This window comes from Periplaneta americana, chromosome 1 (assembly GCF_040183065.1).
Source record: "Periplaneta americana isolate PAMFEO1 chromosome 1, P.americana_PAMFEO1_priV1, whole genome shotgun sequence".
Classification (NCBI taxonomy): Eukaryota; Metazoa; Arthropoda; class Insecta; order Blattodea; family Blattidae; genus Periplaneta; species Periplaneta americana.
In genome coordinates, this window is record NC_091117.1 from 148,567,533 (window position 1) to 148,577,155 (window position 9,623).

Sequence of the window (9,623 nt, forward strand, 5' to 3'; positions counted from 1 at the left end):
ACATTTATTCAAATCAAGAGCTGTCAGAGATACACTTCATGTACGGTAAGGCGGACGGCAATGCTGCGCTGGCTCGTCGTTTGTACCAGGAGAGGTACCCACAGCGACAATGTCCAGATCGGAAGACATTTGTACGTCTCCATTACCGTCTGTACGAGTATGGAAAATTTAACTCTCCTGGTTTGGGAAGGGGACGACCAAGATCTACAACTCCAGAAGTACAGGAGGAGATTCTGGAGGCTGTGAACATGACTCCTTCTATCAGCACACGAAGGGTAGCGTTGCAAGTCAATGTTCCTCATACGACTGTCTGGAGACTGTTGAAAGAGTATCAATTGTATCCTTATCATTTGCAACGTGTACAGGCCCTGTCACCAGCAGATTACCCTGCACGAGTTAGGTTCTGTCAGTGGTTCTTGCAGCAGTGTGGTGTAAATCCGAACTTTCCTGCCTTAGTATTATTTACAGATGAAGCACAGTTCACACCAGATGGCATAACAAATTTCCACAATCAGCATGTATGGGCGTACGAAAACCCACGTGCAACTGTTCCATCTCATCACCAGGTATGGTTCTCCCTCAACATGTGGGCCGGTAGCCTATCATTGGTGATCGATTAGTTGGACCCCATGTACTTGTAAACAGACTTACGGGGCAGGTGTACACAAACTTCCTGGAAAACACCATACCTCATGTTTTAGAAGACACTCCACTGATCAATCGTCAACACATTCACTTCTTGCATGATGGCGCTCCTGCAAACTTCAGTCGTACGGCTCGCCGGTACTTGGATCGAAGGTTTCCTGATCGATGGATAGGTAGAGGTGGCCCAATTGCTTGGCCTCCACGCTCACCTGATCTGAACCCTCTCGATTTCTACTTGTGGGGCCATTTAAAATCATTGGTTTATTCGTCTCCGGTGCCTGATTTGGAATCCCTTCGGAATCTAATTGTGACATGTTGTGAGGACATACGCAATACTCCTGGAGTTTGGGATCGTGTTCGCAGGTCAATGAGACATCGATGTGAGGTCTGTATTCAAGCAGAAGGTGGACATTTTGAACATCTTCTGTAATGACAACGACCTGCGGAAAGAAAAACGTTCCGGTGAATTTCAATGTTGTGAAGGCCATAACTCGGAAATGAAGCAAATGAAACCGTTGTCTGAGGTGCAAGTTTATTAAGAAGTATCTCAATGTTGCAGCGAAAGAAATTTGTCCCGAAAAATTAAAGCCATTTGAAAATATTGAAAACTAACTACAAAATAAATTGAAATAATTTTCATTTTGTTTGTCTTCTCCGTCTTTCCCTATCAACATATGAACCTAACATCAACAAACTTATGAATATTTAAAAGTGACGTCTATGTTCCAGTGAGTGTCAGGAAGATTGATTTATTTTATAAACAGTTTTAACTTAGGAACAGTTGATTAAGAGAGGAAAAAAACTATTCATTTTCGTTATATATGCTTAGGCCAGACGTTCAATAGGGCCTTCTCAGAGCACTTCCTCCTCTTTCTCTTATTCAATGTAAGAGTGGAACAAGTTGCAGGAGCAGTTCTTGTATCTCCGGATGACGTCATTGACAGCGACGTTTGAATAGACATCTGCAACCGCTACGATGTAACAGTCAGTCATTGTGTCCATCTCCGAGGAAAGAATGTTCTTATTACTGCAAATGTATGAAGAAATAAAAGCTTTCATAGGGAAAGCGAAATTGTGGGAGACGCAAGTGTCAGTGGGTAACTGTTACCACTTTATTAATCTAAAATTGTTACCTGATTTGAATCAAGACCAGTGTAACAAATATAATGAAATACTGAAGGACTTGAGAAAAGAACTCCAGGCCTGATTTAAGATTTGAATAGTTCTAATTTAAAATAATTGCTTGTGAATTTCTAAGATGTTTAGGTTATTTTTAATTATTGAAAACATTACGAAATATATTATTTAACTATTATTGTAATTAATATATTAATATTAGCGTAACGTAAGAATACTTACTTTAACAATCAACAAGTTTAATTGTAATTTTATTATTATTTAATTGAATTTTATTTTATTAAATATAGTTTAAACTTGAAAAAGAGCGATACCAAAAACCTTTACTAGAAATGAAATATTGTTATTGTTTGGTCAACTGTCCGAAGACAGGTCTGAACCTCACAAATGATACCAACAAGGCACCACTTATGAGCCAACTAGGCCAGGAAATAATGGAGTAAGGTGGCCAGTTTCTTGTGCTTAAATAATTACGTAACATGTATGGTTCTTCATGCTTCAGATGTCTTCTTTTTACTCGTTGATAGTATATAATTAGAAAATAAATGTATTATTATTATTATTATTATTATTATTATTATTATTATTATTATTATTGTTACCGGTACTGCAAACTACTTAAGAAAACCGTCTATTGTGACGGTACAACTCAAAAGTGCAGCTCTGTGGCATTTCTCCCGCGACAGTTACACTTAGCTCGCTCATGCTTGTGACATTAATCAGCGATCGGCTATCTTCGGGTACTGCGCTTATCTCTTCAGCTGACTATTATCTACACTTGCTCTCTGTGACAGCTTTTATGCATTGGCCTTGAGACGCCTGGCTTAGGCCTACCTTGTTATTTAACTGGGACACCAGCTGTTTGAGTTTGAAAGATTAAAACTATTTGAGTTTGAAAGATTAAAACTATTATTTGTTCGACATCTCAACAATGGCAAAAGTTAACCTTATCGGTGAATGAAACAAAGCAGAATGAGAGGTGAGTCAGAGTCCGTGGATACCTAGAGTAGCGCAATCAGCTCGTCGGCAGCCATTTTTATTCCATTAAACACGCTGGTGTTAGGAATGTTTAAAAATATCTGACTCTGATTTAGGCTACACTTATTTCCTATGCAACTGTGTACGGCAAATAGCGCGTGCTGGAATGACAATGGGTGAAATGTCGGCATTTTCGGCGCAAAGGTTTGCGGTATTCTGGATATCCACGGACTCTGAGGTGAGTTCGCCGGAGGTGCCACCCGCATGCACTCGCGGCCGCTTATGTAACTAAGAATTTGTGAGCTTCGCCTGACTTTCAGAATGCGTGTGGGTGGGAAGCAATGAGGAAACCGGTACGAGTACATTTGTAATTGAAAACAAAAATTGTATTCTATGCAGAGTCTAAGCCAAAGTATGCAGAATTTAGGCAAAACCATGCACGCATATTATGCAGAAATGAATTACAGTAGAGCATCAATTACCCGAATACCGATTAACCGAAACATCATTTAACCGAAAGAGTTCCAGTAGCAAAATTTGAATTTGCGCGCGCGCCATGTAGAAGTTTCACTAGCGATGTTTGGGAGATTTAGCGGCAAAAAAAAAAAAAAAAAAAAAAACAACAAGTCTCAGCTATGAAGCAAATAAAAAAGTTTGGACTTCATTTCCTAAACTGTAGGCCTACTTTAATGGCCGTTTTGAACTTGTCAAACTAAGCTAGTCAGTTTTCTGTGTTATTTTATAAAACGTGCGATACAAAATATACTGTATACTGTATGTACAGTTTTGTGTTTAATATCAGTGTTTCTTTGTTTCATACTGCTTCTATCAGCGGCACAATTTGTTTTCGTATATGATCGGTTATCCGAAAAATCAATTATTCGAACACCCCCCTTCCCCAATTGTTTCGGATAATCGAAGCTCTACTGTACATACTAAATTATCGTGAAATATGCAAATATGCATATTTATTTTACTACAATTTTAACCCTTTAACTTTAAAATGGGTGTCATCTCGATTGTAGACAGATATGACGTTCAAATAGAAACATGCATTTGCATGAACTTCCGATGTCTGATTTATTATTATTATTATTATTATTATTATTATTATTATTATTATTATTATTATTATTATTATTGATTTTAGGAACAATATAGTGCCTTACTCACAAGAGTCGACGATAATGAAGAGAGTTTTATGACTATATTCTTCCGTAGTATATTTTCCACACGAATCTCATTAACGTACGGAGGTTGGTATGATCCTAGATCACATTATAATGGATTAATCAGTCTTATGGGCTTTGAAAGCAGCAACTTTTATCAATTTCAATATGATGCCATCTAACGACTCCAGAACAAGTTACGTTATAACTTACATTTTAATTGCATGGAGCAACTGTACTTCCATCTAGCGGTCGTTACCAATCAACAGTGGCGATCCTGGTAGTTGTTCTTTTCCACATGTTACATTTTTAACATGGGGATGGCCATTCTATTATATTTATAATCAGAGGTGCAGCAACTTTCCTGCTACTTTAATACAGGTCATAGAGTGATAGTTATTGACAGAAGATGGCAGGGAAAATAGGATAGGCAAAGGATATCTCTCCAAATAAGTTTGCTCACCGGTATCTGAAATCAAGTTTAAATAATAAATATTGCAATGTCTACTTAAATAGTAAAATGTATTTCATAAAGTAATTGTGTGCTCTAACTTACTATACAATAATATTATTTACATAAAATACAAGTTTCAACAAGATTATGATATTTAAATAGGTAGGTATCAATTAATTTTTGTTAAATCCTTCAGGTTGTCCAACTAATTATCCAGTTCTTGATTTCATTGTAAATTTACGTATTGAGTATTTTAATTCCACGTCATTCATACTCGCCAAACAAAGCTGTCAGATTGTAACATTCCCCATGTACTGGCTTCAAGGGATATAAAATGCACGATAGGCCCTCCATGCAGGGTGGGTAAAACCAGGTACCGTTGTAATCTGAAGGAGTGCAGTATTGTCCCTCATCTAGAATTGAATCGGTCATTGCAGAAAGGGGATAAGTCATGAAAAACGCGAAAATGAGTTAAGAGTGCCATTGCTTTCTCCAGACCTAGACACACATTTCCATACAGAAATGGGACAAATTTGCTCATTCTCAACGCAAAGCAGAGTACCATAAGCGGCGCAGTCATTGCAGAAAGGGGACAAGTCAGCGACTTACCTTCTTTCTGTACTGACTGACGACGTGACGCAACAGAGTGCCGCGGATCTAATAAGTTACGCGCCTATCAGCTGATAAGGAAAATGACAGATAAGCTAGAAGTAGTAAGTGACCCAGGGGAAGAAAACTGTGTTATTAGTGGTAAACGTAAACGCAATGAAATTAACTACCGCAGAAATGTAAATAAGAAAATAATCTGAAGGCATTGGAACGTCAATTCCATTGGGAACTCTGCAGCAGCCCGTACGACAGGGGAACAATGTGGGTAAGAAACTACTCATTGTTTGTTTAGACGCAATTTTGGGTCATCAATTTTCAACATTCACAATTTCAAAGACCATACGGCGAACTTCTATTCCTATCATGAAGGTATAGGCCACAAATCTTCAAATGAAGTGTGTTCCTTCTGAACTACATTGAAAATAATGTCCCTTCTTCAGTCAAGGAATTGTATATTTTCTCTGATAACTGTGGAGGGAAAAATAAAAATCATACCTTAATTTGATTGCCGCTTACACTGACCCAAATGGGGAGATTTAACAAAATCATTCATTATTTTCCACAACTAGGCCATTCATTTCTTCCCTGTTACCGCAACTTTGGTGTAGTGAAGCGCAAACTAAGGAAGACAGACAGGGTATATGTGCCAGACCAATACAATACCTTGATCCACCAGGCAAACACAAACAACAGATTTTCTGTAGAATCAGTTACTACTGATGATATTTTGAATTTTAAATACTGGTGGCCAGAACATTACAAGAAAACCACCTGCTCATTAGACACACTGAGGAAGAAAGGGAAAGATAAGAATATGTTTTCTTCAGCACAATTCAGTGAATTTTTTTACTCTAAAGATGGTCCAGGATGTGTGACTGCTAGTTTGTTCATTGGTAGTGAAATGAGGAAACACAGATTCTGTATGAAAAAACCAGGTTCTGGACGCATAGTAATTCCTACACAAAAGCATACAAATAGAAAATTCCCATTAATACGAAAAAAACTTGGAGACGTATCGAAAGTGAGGCAATGCATTCCATTGGAACACACTTTCTTTTACGAAGAGATCCTGAACTGGCCACCTTGTGACAAGGAATCTACAAATGACGTGGCTTCCAACGTCTAACAATACACTCTATAACAATTGAAACAAATGATTTAATGTAGTACTTTAGTGTATTCTTATTGTGCTGTCCTATATGCAGTTTTTAAGTATTAGTTTAAAAGTAGAGTTTTGATTTAAAACTGTGATATAAAATCACATATTGCTACATTTCTGTAGTAGGAATAATGATTAAAATGCAAAAATAATTATGTAAATGGTGACAGTAATGTAGTAATTACACACAAAAACATCGTTATCATCGTAATTATTAACATTTAGTTTGATATCAAATATTACATTAGCCCAAAATTGTAAATTATATATTTTTTCTTTTATATTTAACAATTCCTTGCAGAAAGGGGATAAGTCATGGTTCGATTAAACAACTTTAAACAAAAGTGTTTGAGATGTCAGATGTCTAACATGATGTATTACACTTCACTATTCATAAACAAAGTAAGAAAAAATATTTATAATGATTACTCCAGTATTGGAAGAAGAAAACAGTTTTTATTGATTATCTCAAAAGTAAGATTTTATGACTTATCCCCTTTCTGCAATGACCGATTCAATTATAGTATAATTAAAATAAATAAATAATTAGTCTACCATACAGCTATTATAGATTATAAGTTATCAAGAAAGATTTCTATATTCTTAGACAAATATGTGAAGTTTTGCAGTTTTTAAAATTACTTTCAGCTGTTTCAGAATATCTATAAGTTCCAGGCATGCATTTATATAATATATTGTAATACACGATTATTGTTAAATTTAACTTGTGTTCGGTGATAAGCATAAGTATTAAATTATATATATATATATATATGTATATATTGTATCGTTATATCTTACAAAACAACTATTTCAATTACTTACTAACATTTATTAAGAGACTTATAATTTATCGTGTCAATTTCAACGAGAAATTTTGAGACAAACATAAATAACAAAAAGTATGAAGACTCACCTAGTTGATACCATGATTTTAAACGTGAGTGCATTCACATACTCCAAATTAAGTGCCGCTCTACGTTTAGTAAACAATGTTTCCTGCATCACTAAACAAGAAAAACTTTTTTTTTTATCTAGCACTTCTCCACGATCGTTCAATTTAAATCCAAACGTTTCACCGAGTTTACCTCACAAATTCTTATATGACATAATGGAGTTGACACTTTTCACAGACCGCAGAAAACTGTTTTTTTTTTCTTTATCAAATTAAACACACAACCGTCATACAAACTCAGTACAGAAATTTCAAGCACCTGCAAAAGTACAGCGGTCGAAACAGAAGACTAGCCCCTATTGTAATCCGAATTACCAGATTTTAGAAAAAGAAGACGATAGTTACGCTCTCACTTATACACAGTGTAAACATGACTATTTTATAAGAAATGAGGGGGACGAATCCCAAAAAGGTATGTATGCTAGGAAGATGAGCTGACAACAAGGTGGAAATTTTCTTGGAAAATCATAAAACTTAATAAGGGTTTCGCATTGTGTTTCAACTTTCAATAGAGATAGACTAGGTCTCTGTCCTCACATCCCCATCTCTTTCTGAAGTGTTTTTGCGAAGATTTTTCCTACGCTACGTGGTTTACAGTTAGAAAATAACAGTACTGTTGTGCTCTTAAGTAAGCAATTTCCAAGAGAGAAATATTATCGGAATTTTTTTGTATGAGTTTGTATTAACAAAATAATAATTAATATCAAATACAACCGATTAATTTTAATCGACTCGATTATACGATTAAATATTTTTGATCGATTAATCTTACAACAGAAATTGATCGATTAATCGATTAGATTAATCGTTTAAATCCGACAACACAAATTTTAAGTGTTCTAGCATTTGCTCCTCATGTTGTATCTGATATATTATATTTCATTATATCTAGACTTTTTTCTAGCTTTGTACGCAATATTCTTTATGTGGTCGTGATATGTTAGTTCAGGATCTAGTAAGAAGCCTAAATATGTTGGATGCTTGTTGAATTCTAGTTTTACATTATTTAGATATATGTCTGGTATGATGCCATATAGTCTTTTATTTGTTGTGTAGAAGCATATTTCAGACTTCGAAGGGTTGAAGTGTAGTTTATGATCTTTCGCAAATGGCTGTATGTAGCCTACATACAGTATATTAATATGATGATATTGATTATACTGGTTAAAAATTATATTTGAGGATCAATAGCTTTTACGGTCGATTTACTACAAAGTTCAACAAAGAGAGGGGTGAGAAAAAGGGTGGATTTATAAACTGCAGAGAGGATTGCATCATATAGAAATGGGATGGGTGTGGGGAAAAAGGATATAATAATAGAAGAAATGTATGGCGTAATACGTAGATGCGTTTAATTGATATCGAGAGGCAAGAGATTGAGCTCCAACATTATTGATTGAGCTCACAACATTTACAATCAGATCTCAGGATTAACTGGGGGAGGTGTGACTACATAAATTCCTGTAACAAAGACAATTTAGCGTGGCTAAGTTTGGAGGCATGGAAGGGTAATAAAATTGTTAACGAAGGAGAGTGCCTTTGTCTACTGTGCGGGGAAAAGGACTCCTGGAGACATATTTTATTGCAGAGTGTCGAATTGGAACATACACGGAGAAAATATTTACCATCTTCGATGCTAAGTCAGAATACGAGTTCGCTTGCATGTCTTGACCTCATGGAGAATAGAGAATGCGAACAAAAGACTGGATTCTTCCTCTTGAAGGCGAAACAGATTAGAACTTCAACTGTGGAAGTTTGTGATGCGAACAGAAGAAGGGATAATGGTAACTACTCAATTATACACTTTTATGCCTGTTTCAAGTTAGGATATATTATACTGTATAATTTGTTTTGTTTATGCCATTTTCATTTCAATTTGTGTGTTCTTTTAGAGAATGGTTGGGTCTAAGGGTGAGGGGGGTATGTATAATATTGCTCAATAAATCTATCTATCTGTCTGTCTGTCCGTCCGTCCGTCTATCTATCTATCTATCTATCTATCTATCTATCTATCTATCTATCTATCTATCTATCTATCTATCTATCTATCTATCTATCTATCTATCTATCTATCTATCTATCTATCTATCTGTCTGTCTGTCTGTCTGTCTGTCTGTCTGTCTGTCTGTCTGTCTGTCTGTCGGTCCGTCTGTCTCCCTACCTACCTACCTGCCTGCCTGCCTGCCTGCCTGCCTATCTATCTATCTATCTATCTATCTATCTATCTATCTATCTATCTATCTATCTATCTATCTATCTATCTATCTGTCTGTCTGTCTGTCTGTCTGTCTGTCTGTCTGTCTGTCTGTCTGTCTGTCTGTCTGTCTGTCTGTCTGTCTGTCTGTCTGTCTATCTATCTATCTATCTATCTATCTATCTATCTATCTATCTATCTATCTATCTATCTATCTATCTATCTATCTATCTATCTATCTATCTACCTATCTACCTATCTACCTACCTACCTACCTACCTACCTACCTACCTACCTACCTACCTACCTATCTATCTATCTAT